Source organism: Rhinopithecus roxellana, chromosome 12, assembly GCF_007565055.1.
Source record: "Rhinopithecus roxellana isolate Shanxi Qingling chromosome 12, ASM756505v1, whole genome shotgun sequence".
Lineage (NCBI taxonomy): Eukaryota > Metazoa > Chordata > Mammalia > Primates > Cercopithecidae > Rhinopithecus > Rhinopithecus roxellana.
In genome coordinates, this window is record NC_044560.1 from 6,143,267 (window position 1) to 6,165,807 (window position 22,541).

Genomic DNA, 22,541 nt, shown 5'->3' on the forward strand with positions numbered 1-22,541 from the left:
TGGCAATGATAATGAAGTTATGGAACAACGAAGACCAAAGAGGCATACACTGATGCATATAAAGCTCCAGAGTTGGGAAAATATCTGAGCGATTGCACTTTTATCTAAAAACTTCAGCCAAGAACAGGCCCTGGAAAGCCAGGAAGCCCCTACTCTGAGCCTTAGACACTTAGCTACCTCACAATTCTAGCTTTTCCAATCTAGTAACAGGTCTCAAAAGAAAAAATCAGAAAGACTGTATGATTTCAAAAGAGAAGAGGAGCAGCAGACAGCCTGACTGTGGGAGACACAAAAATTTGGCAACTATTATGCAAACCAAAGAGCTCAAACTCTAACAGTTGCACATTCTTTTGTTAATAGACACCAGTAATGATCACTCAGAGGCATCGAGTAAAGGTAGACTTGACTTGAGAAGATATGAAAATGTATTCCTCTTCATTTCTAAAATGGAAGAAAAAAAGTAAAGAAAGAAGAAAAGGAGGAGAAGAGCCAGTTTTCCTAAAAATGCTGGGATAACTAGTACTCCAGAGTGCTGCAGTGGCTGGAATACACAGCCCAACAAATACTGGGTGTGGGAGAGAAGGTAGGCCATCCAACAAATAGGGGAGCAGGAAGGACAGGAGGGGGCACTGCAGTGTCATTATCTATGAACCCCAGCAAGTCGCTGGGTAAGGGGGAAATATCTAAGATTCTGGAGGACAGGGCTGGCCAGGACAACACAGGTTGTCAGGGTCCAGTGGGGCTGGGCTCTGGGCAGGGCTGTGGAACTGAAGCTAAAACAGACATCAGAGACTAGAAAAAGCTACAAGGATCGCCTGGGTTTATCCCAGGCCAACTCAAAGACCAATCTTAAAACAACACAACTTCCCACAAGGGTCACTAGCGAGCAATACCTTCCCTACTCTATCAGGCCCAGGCTAGGACTGGGACAGGCTGGACCCAGAGTTTTGAGGGGCTAGGGTAGTGGCTGAGGAAGAAACACTGGGCAACCTGGGAGGTCAGAACATATCAATTAATATGACAGTTATACATGACAATTTTGTTACCTAAATAAATATATTCTTTGCATAAGGAAGCCAAATACTCCTTATGTTATAACTCAAATGTCCTCACGTTACAGAAATATCATAGCCACTACTAGAAATATTTTTATATATTCTCAATATCAGAAAGTCCACACTTTAAATAAGTCATAACAGCTGGGCAAGGTGGCTCACACCTGTAATCCCAGCACTTTCAGAGGCCAAGGCAGGAGGACTTCTTGAGGTCAAGAGTTTGAGACCAGCCAGGACAACACAGTGAGACTCTGTCGCTACAAAAAAAAATTTTTAATAAATACATAAAAATAAGCAAGTCACAACAGATGGAAAAATAATAAAATAACAATAAATAATGAACTTTTAACATTTCAAAATAAGTAATATATTTTAGTAATATTTTATATAATAGTCATTTTAACTGTGGTAGGCCAAAAAATGACCACCAGAAGATATATACATCAAATCCCTGGAACCTATGAACGTGACCTTATTTGGGAAAAGGGTCTTTGCAGGTGTGCTAAGGATCTTGAAACAAAGGAGATGATTCTAGATTACTTAGGTAGGCCCTAACTCCAATGACAAGTACTTATAAAAGAGAGGTGGTAGAGAAACCAAGACTGGAGAAGACACAGACACACAGAAGAGAAGGCAGCGTGAAGATGAGCAGAGAAAGATGGGGCCACAGCCAAAATATGCAAACAGCCACCAGAAGGTGCAAGAGGCGAAGAGTGGACTCTGCCTGGAAGAGCCAGAGGGGTACCCTACTGACAACTTGATGTCAGATTTCTGTCTTCCAGAACTGTGAGAGAACACCTCTCTGTCGTTTAAGCCACCAAGTTTGGGTAATTTGTTACAGTAGCCACAGGAAACAAATACATTAAACTTCAAAAATTGGGGATAAAAAATTATTTAAGAGAGTTGTAAAAAAGCATTCTGAGGTATATTTCCAAAACATAGGAAATGAATACCAGGACAAATATTACGAATTTTAGAATTTTGTAGTATGCTGTAGAACTAATACATGAGCCCTTCTGAAACTCATGGGCCTGATTTGCTCTAACAATGAAGTGTTCACTTAGATTCTCATCAAATACCCTCCCCATAAGGGCCGCAGAAACTCAAACATGTTAATTACCAAATAAAAAAAAAAGTATGGGCCAGGCGCAGTGGCTTAAGCCTGTAATCCCAGCACTTTGGGAGGCCGAGATGGGTGGATCACGAGGTCAGGAGATCGAGACCATCCTGGCTAACAGGGTGAAACCCCGTCTCTACTAAAAATACAAACAATTAGCCGGGCGAGGTGGCGGGCACCTGTAGTCCCAGCTACTCCGGAGGCTGAGGCAGGAGAATGGCGTAAACCCGGGAGGCGGAGCTTGCAGTAAGCTGAGATCCGGCCACCGCACTCCAGCCTGGGCGACAGGGCAAGACTCCGTCTCCAAAAAAAAAAGAAAGTATGATTTTATTAAAGCTTTTTTTTTAAATTTTATTTTTATTTTATTTTTTTATTTTTTTTGAGACAGAGTCTCACTCTGTTGCCCCAGCTGGAGTGCAGCGATGTCATCTCGGTTCAATGCAACCTCCACCTCCCAGGTTCAAGCAATTCTCCTGCCTCCTGAGTGGCTGGGATTACAGGTATGCACTACCATGCCCGGCTAATTTTTGTATTTTTAGTAGAGATGGGGTTTCACCATGTTAGCCAGGCTCATCCTGAACTCCTGACCTCGTGATCTGCCCACCACAGCCTCCCAAAATGCTGGGATTACAGGCCTGAGCCACCAGGCCCCGCAATTTTTTTTTTTTTTTTTTGATGGAGTCTTGCTCTGTTATCCAGGCCAGAGTGCAGTGGCATGATCTTGGCTCACTGCAACCTCTATCTCCCGGGTTCAAGCGATTATCCTGCCTCGGTCTCCCGAGTAGCTGGGATACAGGCATGCAATACCATGCTTGGCTAATTTTTGTATTTTTAGTAGAGACAGGGTTTCACCATATTGGCCAGACTGGTCTTGAACTCCTGACCTAAGGTGATCCACCTGCCTCGGCCTCCCAAAGTGCTGGGATTACAGGCATGAGCCACCGCACCCAGCCTAAGCCTCTTTTTAAATGTAAACAGGCAAAATGCTTTTTATCAATTTGCTAAAGACATTGTGTTATTAACACTTAATATAGGCTCAAATATGTTAAAGTTCTAACTATCAAATGGTAAGTGGATGTTTTTTATAAATACCACATATATCTCAAAACATTTTACCACTCTTTAACATGGAAAAATATCATCTGATAAAGAAGTTTCTTAAATGAGTAAATGAACTTTCTAACTTGTGCCGAACAAAACTAAAAGCTGAATCACATTCCTCAGTCCCTGCTGAGCGCCTAGGAAACAGGAAGGAGACGCAGGAAAAGCTGTGGCATGAAGGATTTCTGATTGGATGAACGGCAAATCCTCCAAATTACAGACTAACCAGACATTTCTTTCTTTTTTTCTTTTTGAGACGAGGTCTCGCTCTGTCGCCAGGCTGGAGTGCAGTGGCGCCATCTCGGCTCACTGCAACCTCCACCTCCCGGGTTCAAGCGATTCTCCTGCCTCAGCCTCCCGAGTAGCTGGGACTACAGGCGCCCGCCACCACGCCCAGCTAATCTTTGTATTTTTAGTAGAGACGGAGTTTCACCATGTTGGATAGGATGGTCTCAATCTCTTGACCTCGTGATCTGCCTGCCTTGGCCTCCCAAAGTGCTGGGATTACAAGTGTAAGCCACCACGCCCAGCCCAATTAACCAGACATTTCAAGAAGATGCTATAAGGTACTGGCCTCAATTTAAGCCAAGTTAAATAGTTATGTATATAAATATTGTATATAAATAAGTGTGCTTATTATTTTTAGACGATAACCACACTTGCCTCATAGAATTGTTATAAAGATTAAACGAATTCATTCATAAAAAGCATTTAAACTTTTGCCTAGCAAACAAATACATTCCAATTTTATTGTTTTTATGAATAAAATCAGGAAGCTGACCAATAGTTGACACCTAAAAAATAAAATTAATAGTGATGAATTTAAGGTCCTATGACTGGCTCAAAATTCAGTGGAAAAGCTCAGAGTGGGAAAGAAATGGCTTATCAAATGCAAATATACAAGCAAAAATGAAACGCGACTACAGCACAGGACTAAAAAAAATATGATGAGCACACATTCTTATAAGCTAAGACTGCACTGAGAAGATGAGCTTTTAGGATAACTGAGGGGTATCCCCAGGTCACCTTATGTTGATCAGACCTAAGGAGTGTTGCTTAGGGCAGGTGCCACATTTTAAATGACAGGCAAAGCAGACCAGGAGGATAAATAAAATGGTAATATAAAAAAATGGCTAATACCACAACATGGATGACACCAAAAGAAAGCAATCACAAAGGCCACTTATTATATGATGCCATTTACATGCAAAGTCCAGAATAGGCATATCTACAGACAAAAAGCAGATGAGTGGTTGCCTACGGTTAGGAAATGAAAATGGAGAGTGACTGCTAATAGGAATAAGGTTCCTTTTTGGGGTGATGAAGGTTTTCTAAAATAGATTGTGTTGATAGTTGCACAACTCTGTGAATATACTAAAAGCCATAAAATTGTACACTATGAATGGGTGAATGATATCCTAATAAAGCTGTTATATAAAGAAAAGAAGAAAGGAATGGCTTAAGAAACGTAAGAGTGTGGCAGGTGAAGTCAGAACCACAGCTATGGAGGGCTGCATTAGGACTAAGGCCAACGAAGAGAGTCTGTGTTAAGCCTTTTCCATTACAGTAAGTAGGGAAGGTACCATTATCAGAGGCTGCTCATGTAAGTGGCCTTTTATCTCCCCATCCACCCCAGAGAAGCTTAGCTAATGCTCTCTCTCATGTTTAGGGAAAAGAACAAAGTGGGGTGTAAAGTTTGACTTTAAATAAAGCTACAGATTATCTAAAAAGAAACAATGTACTAAATTTTAAAAGCCATTTCATTCAAATAAGACAAAAAAATAGGCTGGGCGCGGTGGCTCACGCCTGTAATCCTAGCACTTTGGGAGGCCGAGGCGGGAGGATCATGAGGTCAGGAGATGGAGACAATCCTGGCTAACATGGTGAAACCCCGTCTACTAAAAATACAAAAAAATTAGCCGGGCGTGGTGGTGGGCGCCGGTAGTCCCAGCTACTTGGGAGGCTGAGGCAGGAGAATGGCGTGAACCCAGGAGGGGGAGCTTGCAGTGAGCCATGATGGTGCCACTGCACTTCAGCCTGGGTGGCTGAGTGAGACTCCGTCTCAAAAAAAAAAAAAAAAAAAAAAAAGACAAAAATAAATCACGCAATCTGTGTTAAAATGTTGTTACAAGGAACTTTAGAAGTTAATTTATGAATTTCTCAGCCTAAAGGAAGCCACAAAGGTGAACACCTAAACACTTAATTTTCAAAACCGTAGCTCAGAATGTTTCTAATTGATCAAAGTACAAAAAATAAAAGTTGAAAATTATGTATTATTATGCTAATAATCAGATGAAAAGGTCTTGGTTCTACCAGAAAACCTCAACTGCATGTTCTTTTTCTGCATCCTCACTAATGCTATAATTAACAATACAATATTCTGTTGACTTCAATATCCTGTTATTACATAAATAAAACACTGGCAACAGTGCCTGTCAAGGCTGATTTATGAGGTGCTGTTCTGAAATTTATTGGATTTCCATAATAAGAAATCATAGAGCGTATCAACTTTTCCCATTAGACTTTCCAACAACAAATAAAAAATCCTGAACGACAAGAAAACCCACCATCTTACCTTAACCCAAGTCAGCAAATATTAACCATTTAATGTCGACTCATGTGGATGGAAACGTTTAAGTCAAGGGTGTGGGTACGGAATGAATGTCCAAAGGCTCCTCTCACATGCTTAGGGAAAACTTACGAAAGGGCCTCCTGGCAATGCCTTATTTGGGAGCTGAGAAATATTTCACATTCAAGTCATAAGCACTGCAAAGCTAATCCAGGTCCAGATACTTTAGTGAAGGCCATTTATAATGAACAAACAAAAAATCGCTGACAAAAATTCTATGGACTTACTGTTTTAGAAGAAAAGAGAGATGAAAATGATCCTTAGAATAGTGTTATCTGTATAGTCTGCTGTGCCAACTTCATAACATCAAATTCTGGATGATCAAGTGTGATATGAACTTGAACTTGATCTATCTATTCAATCATTCAACAACCATTTAGTATCTCTCTACCATGTATCAGGCATCAGACTAGGGTTAGAAAACACAAATAATTAATACTCAATAGTTACAAATAGTGGTATTTATAGACCAGAGATGAAAAACTATTAAGCTGCTGGGAGCCTTGAATTCTTTGTTGAAGGAGATGTGGGTGTGCATAAATAAGCAAACAAATATGCACTCTATTGAATACGTAAAGAGCTTAATCCAAATGTCTAAAAGATGCCCATATCTCAGGGAATAAAACTGTTCAGGCGGAGGTGAAATCTTTGTTGCATGATTATACATTTTACTTACATATAGTGAATATACAGATACGTTTAGTGTTGGTGAGAAAATGGCAATTACTGAGAAAGAAAAACCAAAATAATTTGAATTTTATTAGAAACCAGGAAAGATACCTGAGCCCAAAGAAGGAAATCCAACATCAGTTTAGGAAAAATAAGTCAGCATGATACATTCTATAAAACCTTCGTCTTAAACGATAGGGCTTTTCTGCATTTTCTAAGTAGGAATATAAAGGCCTATTTTGTAAATGGCCAAATAAATGAAAGCACTCAAAGGTGGCTAAATTAACCCCATTAGGATAAGACAGACCATCTACATGTTACATAGCATGATGTTTACAAATTATATGTCAGCTACAAGTGTTCAGACGAGCCTAATGCAAACAGTGTATGAGGAAACACACACAGAGATACTTCCACACAAGATCTGTCTGGGGAAACACTACTACTTTCATATTTAACATAGTCTTATATTTAATACATAAAAATACAAATAAAACTTTTTATTTATTTATTAATTTTTTTTTTGAGATAGAATCTCGCTCTGTCATCCAGGCTGGAGTGCAGTAGCGCTGTCTCTGCTCACTGCAAGCTCCGCCTCCAGGTCACACCACTCTCCTGCCTCAGCCTCCCAGGTAGCTGGGATTACAGGCACCGCCATCACGCCTGGCTAATTTTTGTAATTTTAGTAGAGACAGGGTTTCACTATGTTTGCCAAGCTGGTATGGAACTCCCAACCTCAGGTGATCCACCCACCTTGGCCTCCCAATGTGCTGGGATTACAGGAGTGAGCCACTGTGCCCAGCCAAACAAAACAATTTTACATTTATAGGTATTCACATTTGAAATATTAAAATAAAATAAAACATATCATTGCTACCTACAAAAATGAATACGCCCAATGTTACTAAGAAATCCCTCTTTTCCTAACGAGAGAGGCCAAAATGTTTATTACATCTTCTCCCTCTACAGCAGTACAAAGTTGTTTCTTATGTATGAAAAGATAAGAAATACATGTTGACATAAATGAACAAACAAAGAACAACTGTCCTGAACTATCTGCCAGTTCACCACTGGACCAAAAGTAGTAAGTCATGTGGCCATGAAAATAAGATATTTATTAACTATCTCTGATTCTTCAATGACGCCTCTACTATTAAGAAGGTGGGCCAGATCAGGTGGCTCACGCCTGTAACCCCAGCACTTTGGGAGGCCGAGGCGGGCGGATCACCTGAGTTCGGGAGTTCGAGACCAGCCTGACCAATATGGAGAAATCCCATCTCTACAAAAAATACAAAATTAGCTGGGTGTGGTGCCACATGCCTGTAATCCTAGCTACTCGGGAGGCTGAGGCAGGAGAATCACTTGAACCTGGGAGGCAGAGGTTGTGGTGATCCGAGATCATGCCATTGCACTCCAGCCTGGGCAACAAGAGCAAAACTCCGTCTCAAAAAATAAGACATATGGCTGAAATTTTATATAACCTGAAAACCATCTTTACTAAATTAAAACAGATTAAACACTCCAAACAAAAGGCAAAGCTTGCCAAACAGGATAAAAAGGCATGAAACAACTGAAGAACACAGGAGATGTTACCTTAAAAACAAAGAAAAAACAAGATTCAAAGTAAGAAACTGTAAAGAGATATACCATGTAGACAACAAGTGTAAGAAAACTATAGTGGCTGTAATAATATCAGACAAAATAGACTTCTAGACAAAGAATATTAGTAGACACAAAGAAGGTTACAGCAGAAAGGTAAAAGGGTCTAAAGAGAAAGACAAATATTTTAAGTGTTCATGTGTTTAATAACCAAATTCAAATATATGAAACAAATTAACAGAATCAAAAGGAGAAACAAACAACTCTACAATCACTTTTTAAAAATTTTTTATTTTTGAGACAGGGTCTCGCTTTATTGGCAGGCTGGAGTGCAGTGGCCCGATCTCGGCTCACTACAACCTCCATCTCCCAGATTCAAGCAATTCTCCTGCCTCAGGCTCCTGAGTAGCTGGGACTACAGGTGTGTGCCACCACGCCCAGCTAATTTTGTATTTTTAGTAGAGATGGGGTTTCACCGTGTTGGCCAGGCTGCTCTTGATCTCTTGACCTCGTGATCCACCTGCCTTGGCCTCCCAAAGTGCTGTGATTACAGGTGTGAGCCACTGCACCCGGCCTATACAATCACTATTGAAGACTTTCATACATATCTCTCATTAACATACAACTAGGTGAAAAAAAAATTAGTATAAGAGAAGGTATGAATACTAACATCAACCACTGACACCTGCATAACAGCACACCCAATAACTACAGAGTATAACTTGATTATAAGTACACATGAAACATGAACCAAGCTGAGCCAAGAAACAAGTTTCAAAAGATTTCAAAATACTGAGGTGTTACTGAGTACTCTTTGACCACTGAATTAAATTAAATTAGAAATCAATAACATTCCAAAAAATAAAACGTAGAGAAGCCCCAAGTATCTGGAAATTAAGGAATTTAGTACTAAATAATTCATGGGTCAAAGAAATCACCAAACTCAAAAAAATTTTTGAACAGAATAATGGATCACAACAAATCAAAATTTGTGGTAAAATCAGCTATTTAACATCCCACTTTAGAAAGCTAGGAGGAAAATGATCAAATTAAACCCCAAATAGGTAGAAAAATAATAATAAAGAACAGAAACCAATGAAATATAAAACAAGTAGGAAAAAATAATAAAACCAAATTCTAAAAACATCAATAATGTTGAAATATCTTTATATTGATCAAGAGGAAACAAATTACCAACCTGGGCAACGTGGAGTCCATCTTAAAAAAAGGAAAAGAAAAGAAAAGAAAAGAAAAAGGCACTTTCTATATAAAAAAAATTTAGATGGCTAAAATGTGAATTCTAGCAAACATTGATTAAGAAAATAATATCAATCCTTTATAAACGGCCGGGCACGGTGGCTCAAGCCTGTAATCCCAGCACTTTGGGAGGCCGAGACGGGCGGATCACGAGGTCAGGAGATCGAGACCATCCTGGCTAACACGGTGAAACCCCAGTCTCTACTAAAAAATACAAAAAAAACTAGCCGGGCGAGGTGGCGGGCGCCTGTAGTCTCAGCTACTCGGGAGGCTGAGGCAGGAGAATGGCGTAAACCCGGGAGGCGGAGCTTGCAGTGAGCTGAGATCCGGCCACTGCACTCCAGCCTGGGCGACAGAGCGAGACTCTGTCTCAAAAAAAAAAAAAAAAAAAAAATCCTTTATAAACATCTTAAGAAAATAGAACAGAAAGAACTACTTCCCAACTAATTTTCTGAGGGAGTATTATTCTGATATGAAAACCAAAGTTCTTATTACAAAACTCCTTATTACAAAAAAGGAAGACTACAACTCAATATCCCTCATGAACACAAATGTAAAATGCCTTAACAAATTATTAGCAAATTGAATCCAGTAGTACGTAGTGACCAAGCAGGATTCATCCTAGGAACAAATAGTTCCTTCACATTTGAAATCAATGTAACTCACTATATTAACAAAATAAAGAATAACAATCACATAATAATCTGATTAGATGCAGAAGGAAAAAAAAAAAAACAACTGACAAAATTCAATGCCCATTCATAATAAAAACCTCAACAACCTGGATATACAAGAAAATGTTCTAACTTGATTAAAAAAAAAGGCCAAGTGCAGTGGCTTACACCTATAATCTCAGCATTTGGGGAAACTGAGGAGGATCACTTGGGCTCTGAAGCTTGAGACCAGCCTGGGCAATATAGTGAGACCCCATCTCTACAAAAAATTTTAAAATTAGCTGGGCATGATGGCGTGCCCTGTAGTCTTAGCTACTCGGGAGGCTGAGACAAGAGGATTACTTGAGTCCGCGAGGTCCAGGCTGCAGTGATTCAAGACTGCTACACTGCACTCCAGCCTGGGCAACAGAACAAGACCCTTTCTCAAAACAAACAAATAAATACAACAAAAACTGCATTGTACTTAATAGTAAATGACTGAAAACTTTCTAAGATTAGAAAGATAATGTCCACTCTCATCACTTCTATTCAGTATTGCAGCAGAGGTCCAAGGAAGTACAATAAAGCACAAAAAAGAAATAAAACAGATAGATCATAAAGGAAGAGGTAAAACTGTATTTGCATATGACATGTTTAGCAGGGCCAAAAAAAGCCAACATATAAAAACTGATTGTGTTTCTATGCTATTGATGACCATTTAGAAATTAAAATTTTAGTTACAATAGAATCCTCAAACAGGAAATACTCAGGAGTAAATTTAACAAAATGTTGTAAGACCTGTATTCCCAAAACATCTTATTGTAAGAAGTAAAAGAAAGCTGGGCATGGTGGCATGCACTTGTAGTCTCAGCTACTTAGGAGGCTGAAGCAGGAGATCACGAGAGCCAAGGACTTCAAGCCCAGATAGAACAACACAGCAAGACCCCTTTAAAAATATTTTTTTTAAAGTCAAAAAAAAAAGAAAACTTCTTTAAAAATAGAGAAATATCATATTTATGGATTAGAAGATCCAATATTGTTAGGATGTCAGTATTTCCCAAACTGATCCATAAATTCAATAGAATCCCAATTAAAATTCCATCAGACTTTTTATTTATTATTATTACTATTTTTTTGGAGTCGGAGTTTCACTCTTCTTGCCCAGGCTGGAATGCAATGGCACGGTTTCAGCTCACTGTAACCTCTGCCTCCCAGGTTCAAGTGATTCTCCTGCCTCAGCCTCCCAAAGAGCTGAGATCACAGGCACGTGCCACCATACTTGGCTAATTTTTATATTTTTAGTAGAGACGAGGTTTCACCATGTTGGCCAGGCTAGTCTCAAACTCCTGACCTCAGGTGATTCGCCCAGCTCAGCCTCCCAAAGTGCTGGGATTACTAGGCGTGAGCCACCGTGCCTGCCAGACTTTTTAAAACTTAGAAACTGGCAGGCTGATTCTAAAATTTACATGGAAATGGAAATTACCTCAAATAGCCAAAGCAATCTTTAAAATCACATTTAAAGCACAAAGACACCCCTGAGGTTAAGACTTCCTATACAGCTACAGTATTGAAAACACAGAGGCCCTAATAATGATCAATGAGACAGAATAGAATCCAGAAAAAGATCCAGACATAAACAAGCAGCTGAATTTCAATAACAGCGTCAAGACAGTCAAATGAGAAAAGTTTTTCCAACCAATATTGTTCCAACAACAGGTATCTGTGTGGACAAGAATCAGTTTTCACTCCATAATTAACACATCACAATTCAAAATGAACCGAAGACCTAAATGTAAGAAGTAGAGCTTCTAGAATAAAGCACAGAAGCAATCTTTGTAATCTTGGAGTAATCAGAGATAGTACCATAAAAGGAAAATAATGCCTTACAAGGCTTCAGCATAAGTATATATTACAGTCAACATTAAGGAAAAAAAGTCAGGCCAGGTGCAGTGGTTCATGTCTTAATGCCAGCATTTTGGGAAGCTGAAGTGGGAAGATCACTTGAGGCCAGACATTCTAGACCAGCCTGGGAAACACAGTGAGGCCCTGTCTCTAGAACAAACAAACAAACAAACAAAAACCCTAAAAGGATTAGCCAGGTGTGGTAGCCTGTAGTCCCAGGTACTCAGGAGACTGAGGCAGGAGGACTGCTTGAGCTCAGGAGTTTGAGGTTACCGTGAGCTATCATCACTCCACTGTACTCCAGCCTGTGTGATACAGTGAGACTTAAAAAAAGAAAAAAAAAAAATTTTTTTTAAAGAATGAAAAAAAGTTGTGGTATGGTACAAATAATTCCCAATACATACATCAAAGGACTTCTACCTGAAATATTAAAAAAAAAAAAAAAAAAATCTTTAAAGAAAAAAATTTTTTTGAAAGAACAAAAAAAAAGTCATGGTATAGGACAAATAATTCCCAATACATAGATCAAAGGACTTCTACCTGAAATATTAACAAAAAATCCTTATAACTAAATCATAAAACAACATTTTTTAAGTAAACTATTTGAACAGATGCTTCACAAAAAAAGATAAACAAATGAGCAATAAAACATGAAAAGATGCTCAACCCTATTAAATTAGGAAATTCCAATAAAACTTCAATGAGATATCTCACTACACATTCATTAAAATAGACAAAATTTAAAAAAAATAACTGACAATACCAAGTCTTGGTGAAGATGCTAAAGAGGTAAAATTATAACACACTACTGATGGGAATCTAAATTGGAACCACTTTAGAAACCTGTAGGCCGGGCGCGGTGGCTCATGCCTGTAATCCCAGCACTTTGGGAGGCCGAGGCAGGCAGATCACAAGTTCAAGAGATCCAGACCATCCTGGCCAACACGGTGACACTCCGTCTCTACGAAAAATACAAAAAAATTAGCTGGGAGTGGTGGCGCGTGCCTGTAGTCCCAGCTACTCAGGAGGCTGAGGCAGGAGAATTGCTTAAACCTGGAAGGAGGAGGTTGCAGCGAGCCCAGATCGCACCACTGCACTCCAGCCTGGGCAACAGAGCGAGACTCCATCTCCGAAAAAAAAAGAAACCAGTTTGACAGTTTCTGAGACAGCTTCCTACATACAAACAATACTGCCACAGCAAGTATTTACCTGAGAGAACTAAAGATAAATGTCAACATAAAGACTCATATAACAATGTTGAAAAAACTTTCCTTTTTTTTTTTTTGAGACGGAGTCTTGCTCTGTCACCCAGGCTGGAGCGCCGTGGCCGGATCTCAGCTCACTGCAAGCTCCGCCTCCCGGGTTTACGCCATTCTCCTGCCTCAGCCTCCCGAGCAGCTGGGACTACAGGCGCCCGCCATCTCGCCCGGCTAATTTTTTGTATTTTTTTTAGTAGAGACGGGGTTTCACCGTGTTAGCCAGGATGCTCTCGATTTCCTGACCTCGTGATCCGCCCGTCTCGGCCTCCCAAAGTGCTGGGATTACAGGCTTGAGCCACCGCGCCCGGCCGAAAAAACTTTTCTTTATAATGGCCAAAAGTTTATAAACAACCAGAATAGCCACCACCAGGTTAAAGAATATGAAAAAATTGTGAATATGCATATCCATACAAGGGAATACTTATCAGTAACAAGGGAATGAACCATCGATACATGAAACAACACAGATGGCTCTCAAAATCCTTATGCTGAAAGAAGTCATACAATATGATTCCATTCCTGTAACATTACGCGAAATGCAAACTACTCTAAAACGATTAAAAAAAAAAAAAAACAAAACAAAACCATTGAAAACACGATGCATCAATGGTTATCTGAGGCTGGAAGCCGAAAATGATTATAAGACGCCATGAGGCAACTTTTGGGGGTATTGGAAATGTTTTGTATCTTGACCTTCATAGTAGTTTCACAGGTTTATGTATCTCAAATTTTTGACTTTGAAACAGAGCAGTTTATTATACATAAATCTTACCTTAATAAGTTGTTTCAAAAATTACACACTAGAAATCTTTTTTTTTTTTTTTTGAGACGGAGTCTTGCTGTCTCGCCCAGGCTGGAGAGCAGTGGTGCAATCTCGGCTCACTGCAGGTTCCACCTCTTGGGTTCATGCCATTCCCCTGCCTCAGCCTCCTGAGTAGCTGGGACTACAGGCGCCTGCCACCACGCCCGGCTATTTTTTTTTTTTTTTTTTTTTTTTGTACTTTTTTAGTATAGACAGGGTTTTACCGTGTTAGCCAGGATGGTCTCGATCTCCTGACCTCGTGATCTGCCCACCTCAGCCTCCCAAAGTGCTGGGATTACAGACGTGAGCCACCATGCCCGGCCGAAATCTCTTTTGTTAATAATGAAGAAAAAACAGAATCAAAATAAGTAATCTCAGAGCTTAGATTCAAAAGTAGGTCCATATAATTGTCATAAAGAATTGATACCTCTGGGCAACATCGAGAGACATCATCTCTACAAGTAAAAATAACCAGCTGGGCCAGGCGCGGTGGCTCACACCTGTAATCCCAGAACTTCGGGAGGCCAAGGCAGGCAGATCACCTGAGGTTGGGAGTTCGAGACCAGCTTGACCAACATGGCAAAACCCTGTCTCTACTAAAAACACAAAATTCGCCAGGTTTGGTGGCGCATGCCTGTAATCCCAGCTACTCGGAAGGCTGAGGCAGGAGAATCACTGGAACCTGGAAGGTTGCAGTGAGCGGAGATCGCGCCATTGCACTCCAGCCCGGACAACAAGAGCGAAACTCCATCTCAGAACAAAAACAAAAAACAAAACAAAACAGCTGGGCATGGTGGTGCACACCTGTGGTACCAGCTACTCTGGAGGCTGAGGAAGGAGTATTGCTTGAGCCCAGGAGGTCAAGGCTGCAGTGAACCGTGATCCACCACTGCACTCCAGCCTGGGCAACAGAGCAAGATCCTGTCTCAAAAAAACAAACAAAAAAGAACTGACAGCTCAAAAATTTTCTACAGCAATTGCAGTTTTAAAAATGAAATGATTTATTTCAATGTACTCATATTTAAATACTCCTACTGGATGTTCAACACACTTTAATGTGGCCATATAGCCTATTTCATTTAATTTCTATATTGCCCTAGGAAGCAGGAAATATATATTAATTATTCACAGATTTCTTCTAAACTGATAAATGCCTAACTTTGATTTAAATCTATGCTATACTCTAAGAAAACAATAAATGCTTCCCATATAACAATGTATATATCTTTTTAACTTATTACTTAACACAGCTGAAATCTTCTATTACTCTAGGGAAGTAAAAATCTCAGTAACTTCTCTCACAGGATATTTTCATTCACTTCACTTTTCATTAGGAAGACGCCTGCAACTAAAGTTTTCAGAGTCAGTTCAACAGTGAAGTACAAAAATTAAAATAGCACATAACTTTTCAATTCATCACAAAATATGTACACATAACCTAAGACACCTGAGCCATGTCAGGCTAGAGAGCTTCAGTGTCAAAAAATAAAAAATTGTACAACAAAAAAATCTCTGGGAGTGCTAATAAAACCTTCAGAAGAAGCTTGTCACAAAGAACCATGGGCAAAAGTAGCCAAAATGATTTCTATACTGAAGTATGGTCTACAGAATTCTTAGAGAGTTTGGAATAAAAAGGGGAATAAATCATATACATTCAAGAAAGTGCCAAAAATAGACATGTAATTAAATATGGCAAAATCTTCATTATTTAAAATCCAACTGACAGCACAGTTATGAAAGCAGAATTTTCTTCACACAGCTTTTATACAGAGAACAACAGGCCAGACACGGTGGACCATGCCTGTAATCCTAGCACTTCGGGAGTCTGAGACAGGAGGATCACTTGAGACCGGGAGTTCGAAATCGACCGTGGCAACATAGTGAGACCATGCCTCTACAAAAAAATAAAACTTAAAAAAAGGCCAGGTGCAGTGACACACAACTGTAATCTCAGCACTTTGGGAGTCCGAGGCAGGAGGATCACTGGAGCCCAGGAGTCCAAGACCAGCCTGGGCAATATAGTGAGATCTCATCTTAACAAAATTCTTTTAAAAAATTAGTCAAGCATGATGGTGGGTGCCTATAATACCAGCTACAGCTCTTGGGAAGCTGAGGTGGGAAAAAAGCTTGAGCCTGAGAGGTGAGGCCGCAGTCAGCCAAGACCGTGTCACTGTACTCCAGAGTGGGCAACAGAGCAAGATGGTCTCAAAAACAAACAAACAAAAATTAGCTGAGTGCGGTGGCACATGCCTGTAATCCCAGCTACAGCTACTCAGGAAGCTGAAGGGGGAGGATCATTTGAGCCTGGGAGGTCAAGGCTGCAGTGAGCTGTGATTGTGCCACTACACTCCAGCCTGGGTGACACAGTGAGACTTTATCTCAAGAAAAAACAATAACGAACAACAACAACAACAGAAAAAAGTTCCTATCAGGGACTTTCTCTTTGTACACACACTTTTAAGGTATTCTGAATTCACAAACATTCATATCTAACCTACCACAGCCTCTACTGGCTAGTAGTATCATCAACCTCTGAGTTTCAGCTTTCTCATCTGTAAAATAATCTCAAAGGCCCCTTCTGGCTCAATCATATGCTCAAAATAAAGACTCTGTATTTAAAGCTAACAAACAAAAAAATCCCCACAACTATCCTATCAAATCAGTGAGAATGTACACAAACACACAATATTTATGACAATGTAAAAAAACATTCTCTTATTTAGAGAATGGCGTATCCCTAGCAAAATCACTCAAATGTTCTATCATAAGAAACCTAATCATACTAGGAATAAAAGTCAGCCATATCATGCAGATATCTACATGTTTCCTCAAAAGCAAGCTGCGTAGTAGAAACTGTAGTAAAAGGATCTCTAAATCAGGAATGGGATTACTTTCTTCCCTCTGTAGGAGCTTTTGGGATTGTCGGTATTTAAGTCACCTGGCCGCCTTGTATTCTTATCTATTCAGAGACTGGGACAGATGATCTCGAAAGTCTCTTCCAACTATAGTGACCTCTCAAGAAAAAAAAAAAAAAAGAACAAAGGGGTGCTTAAATGACATTTGGTTAATCATCAGAAGAGGTGCTCAGCCTCATACTCAACAGCCTACATACACATACACAACCATGCAGACTATCAATATACCAGAAATTGATTCCATAAATATCATTACCTCTTCAGATTTAATGGTTTCACATTAGTAACAAGAGAGAGGAATTATTTCATGTAACTTTAAAATACATTCACATTCCTATACAGCCTCATGGGATACAGCCTAAGGCCAAAATAAAGTCTAAAAACAACAACAAATAAAGAGAACGAAAGACAACTGGTGTCAGTAATCATATTGTTTGCAGCAGTGTGCTGTTATTTCAGCTGCTGTGTGTTTATAACGGGATTAAAGCAGAGGAGTAATGATGATGGTATGTCACGCAACCAACTCAGTAACATTAGCCTCATTTATTTCATTTTACTTTTAATTTCTTAGAAATTATTCTTGTAAAACATTAAATAGCCATGTAAAATATTAACATGTTCTGAAGTATACTTTATAAAAAACAAGTTTATGCAAAAAAGTTTAGCTTCTTCCCATCCCTCCATGTGCTTTAAAAGAAATACATCGTCTCAGAAACAGTGAAGTACAAAAGCAGGGCTTTTAGATTCCAATCTTGGGGATATGACCTTAAATTGTGGTTTGATCTCTCTCAACTTATTTCCTTATGTCTAAAAAGGTGATAATAACAGAACCTAGAGGCCAGGCGCGGTGGCTCACACCTGTAATCCCAGCACTTTGGGAGGCTGAGGGGGGCGGATCACGAGGTCAGGAGATCGAGACCATCCTGGCTAACACGCTGAAACCCCATCTCTACCAAAAATACAAAAAATTAGCCAGGCATGGTGGGCGCCTGTAGTCCCAGCTACTCGGGAGGCTGAGGCAGGAGAATGGCGTGAACCCGGGAAGCGGAGCTTGCAGTGAGCCGAGATCGCGCCACTGCACTCCAGCCTGGGCGACAGAGCGAGACTCCATCACAAAAAATACAAAATAAAAAAAATTAAAATTAAAATAGAACCTAGAGGGGGTTGTGAGGATTAAGTAAGATCTTCTAAGCACAGTACTTGGCTTTGTGAAGCCGCAGTGAAGTATCAGATACTATTATTAGGATCTTATTTGAGAATCACCTCAAACCTGTAGCACAGACACAGATTAGGAAATTAACCTGGAGGTGCCACATCACAGGCCTGGAGTCCCCATGGCACCCAACAGCCAAGACCACAACTCACTCCTGAGTCTGCAGGCGACTTCATGCTCCGCACTCACCACACATTCCCTACAGCCAGTTCAGGGGAAAAAGAAGTGTCTTCCCACTCAGAATGACTTCAAAGACTTACTGTGTTCAGCGCATTCAGAGTGGTGTCATCCCGAGAGGCTGCGACACAGCCGTCTTCTGTAGAGCCTCCATCACACATCCCTGCAAATGCTGCCATGCTCCTTCAGAAGAAAAGGTGTTTCCTTCATTAGTACATAGTAGTATCAGGACAGAGACGTAGACCTTCAATTTTCAGAGGACATTTCCAGCCCAGAACAAATTCCATTACTACATGCATGATGAACCAGTTCCCAGCCCTGCCTCTGCTCCTGTTTAAAAATAAGTAATTTTTTTTTTTTTTGAGATGGAGTCTCACTCTGTTGCCCAGGCTGGAGTGCAGTGGCGCAATCTTGGCTCACTGCAACCTCTACCTCCAGGGTTCAAGGGATTCTCCTGCCTCAGCCTCCCAAGTAGCTGAGATTACAGGCACGCCACCACGCCCAACTACTTTTTGTATTTTTAGTAGAGACAAGGTTTCACAGTGTTGGTCAAGCTGGTCTCGAACTCCTGACCTCAGGTGATCCGCTCGCCTCGGCCTCCCAAAGTGCTGGGATTACAGGAGTGAGCCATCACGCCCAGACCAAAAATAAATTTAAGTTCCTCTTCACTCACAGAGAAATACATATGTTACTTTTAGTCAGATCCATTTGTATTGTTTCTGCTCATGCTTTATCAGTACTAAGATTTTAGATTTGAGAGCATGAAGAATCTAAATCTATGAGCCACAATACTTCAGTAGATGACAATCTTCTGAAAGAAAAGTCTCCAGAAAACATGTGAAATTAAGTCATCTAAAATTTTACTTAATTCCTCTCATTCTGCATATCAACTACCTTTAAGTGAATTAAAAGTAAAAAATCACGGCTGGGTGTGATGGCTCATGCTTGTAATCCCAGCACTCTGGAAACCTGACATGGAAGGACTGCTCAAGGTCAGAGAGTTCAAAATCAGCCCTGACAACATAGAGACGCCATCTCTACAAAAACTTTAAAAAATATATTAGCCAGGTATGGTGGTGCATGCCTGTAGTCCTAGCTATTGGGGAAGACGAGGTATGAGGATCACTTGAGCCCGGGAGGTTAAGGCTGTAAGGAGTTGTGATTACACCACTGCACTCCAGTGTGAGATCCTGTCTTCAAAAAAAAAAAAAGAAAAAAGGTGAAAAACCAGAGATAAAACCTCTTAGTCATTCACTCCACTTACACATTCTCATCTCTACTGAATGCCACCATGCACAACACTATTGACTAGAAAACAGCCAGGTAACTGGGGCAACACAGCAAGGACCCCCATCTCAACAACAACAACAACAACAAAAATTAAAAATAGCCAGGTATGGTGGCACGTGTCTATAATCCCAGCTACTCAGGAGGCTGAGGCAGGAGGATCGCTTCAGCTCAGGAGGTTAAGGCTGTTGTGAGCTATAATTGTGCCACTGTACTCCAGCCTGGGTGACAGAGCAAGACCCTGTTTCAAAAAAACAAAACAAGTAACAACCCCCCCCAAAAAAAGAAAAGAAAAAAAAAAAAAAGAAAGCCACAAACCCAGCCAGGGCTAAAATTCAGATGCCCTAATCCTTGCTTTCGTGTTTTTGTTGTCATTGCATGCTATTGATGCTGCCAAGACCAGAATCACTACATACAAAGTCTGCCCGCCTGCTCTGTGATGTGTGAGAGCAAATTCACACTTGTCTCTGCATCTGAAGACACAAAAATGTCAACTTCAGGACAGGCACTAATGAACAGCCACAAAGTAGAGAGAGAACATGAAATCTGTAGTGGGTTTTGTTTTTGTTTTACATTTTACTTGAAGGTCCAGGATACAAGCGCAGAACGTGTTGGCTTGTTATATAGCTATACGTGTGCCATGGTGCTCTGCTGCACCTATCAACCCATCATCTAGGCTGTAAGCCCTGAATGCATTAGCTATTTGTCCTAATGCTCTCCCTCCCCTCACCCCCACCCCCCTGTAGTGGGGTTTTAAGATGAGGTAAACGACTCAAGTACTCAACTGGACTGAGAGGTTTTGATAACTCTATGTATGGCCTATGGTGTTTTCATCTTGAAAAGTCCCAAAATTTGATGTGGGGCAAACACCAAGAAGAAAAACATTACTTCATCATGAAAAAAAGTATTCTCTGGTAAGAAGAACCAGGGTCCTGATTACAGAGGGTGTAACCAAACTTAAAGTCAGAGAATGCCCAATATGGAAATAAAATCTCAGGGGAAAGGCAAAGTTTACTGCCTATACAGTTCAGATGGTATAATTCAGAAAGCAGGATGGGGGCAGATTCCTATTACCTTGCTGCCCTCAAGTACATAAGGAGGTCACAGTCGTTAACTCCAGGCATCCAGACCAATTCCTCATGTTGGGTCACTGTATCACCATCTGGAGAAGGAAATGGTTGCAGATCTGGAAGTTTGGCCTGTAAGACAGGGATGAGTAAGTCACAATCAAGGCATGTATTAATTATAAAGAGCTATCTCAATAAGCAGTCTTTTTTTTTTTGAGACGGAGTCTCGCTCTGTCGCCCAGGCTGGAGTGCAGTGGCCGGATCTCAGCTCACTGCAAGCTCCGCCTCCCGGGTTTACGCCATTCTCCTGCCACAGCCTCCCAAGTAGCTGGGACTACAGGCGCCAGCCACCTCGCCCGGCTAGATTTTTGTATTTTTTAGTAGAGACGGGTTTTCACAGTGTTAGCCAGGATGGTCTCGATCTCCTGACCTCGTGATCCGCCCGTCTCGGCCTCCCAAAGTGCTGGGATTACAGGCTTGAGCCACCGCGCCCAGCCAATAAACAGTCTTTAGGAACAGATACAATGTTTTACTAAGCCTCTTTCCTTGGATGGCAGAAAAATAACAACAAAACCATGAGTCATTTAAACTGACCTATTTCACATGTCAGGATCATTTCACCACAGATTTCACAATAGACTGTTTAATATCTGCTTAACAGAGTCAGAGTAAACCAGTGCCAGCATGATACCAAGAGTAAAACAGAAGCAGACACATATGCATAAAATAAATAAACAAAAAAACAAACTAATGTCTTTACACGGTAACAGCTATTGATAAAGAAGGGAAACGCACGTACATTTCCAATATAACAAGCTGACAAAGAAGACATGCAAATAATGATATCTCACCCAAGGATATTTGCTAAAAAATTAAGTGAGCTATCCTATCACAAAAATGTTACTCTTAAGACACTCAAGAGCAATATAAGTCATGGTCAATACCAAAAAAAGATGAGTATTAAAGTTAACATTAAAATACATAGTTAAGGCCAGGCCCGGTGGCTCAGGCCTGTAATCGCAGCACTTTGGGAGGCTGAAGTGGGTGGATCACAAGGTCAGGAGTTCAAGACCAGCCTGGCCAAGATGCTGAAACCGTCTCTACTAAAAATACAAAAAGTAGCCAAACATGGTGGCAGGTGCCTGTAATCCAAGCTACTTGGGAGGCTGAGGCAGAGAACTGCTTAAACCCGGGAGGTGGAGGTTGCAGTGAGCTGAGATTGCACCACTGCACTCCAGCCTGGCAGACAGAGAGAGAGAAATTCCATCTCAAAAATAAAATAAAGTAAAATTAAATGAGGCTGGGCGCGGTGGCTCATGCCTATAATCCCAGCACTTTGGGAGGCTGAGGAGGGTGGATCACCTGAGGTCAGGAGTTCAAAACCAGCCTGGCCAACAAGATAAAACCCCATCTCTAATAATAACACAAAAATTAGCCAGGCGTGGTGGAATGCGCCTGTAGTCCCAGCTACTCGGGAGGCTGAGGCAGGAGAATCACTTGAACCTGGGAGGCAGTGCTTGCAATGAGCCAAGATCGTGCCACTGCACTCCAGCCTAGGCAACAGAGCAAGACTCCCTCTAAAAAAAAAAAAAAAAAAAAAATGATGTGTGGGTGGGTATGTGAGTGTAGTTGAATTGACCTGTGGTGACAGGAATCACGGCAGTGACTTCTTTACAGAAAAAGGAATTGCTTGTGAAGGAACAGGAAGGACCTTTCTGGGATGACAGAAATGTTCTGTGCCTTGATATGAATCATCAGGGCAGACTGAAAAGCATACATAAGATTCAAACAATTCGCTGTACATAGAGTATATACCTCAATAAAAAGAATTTTAAAAAA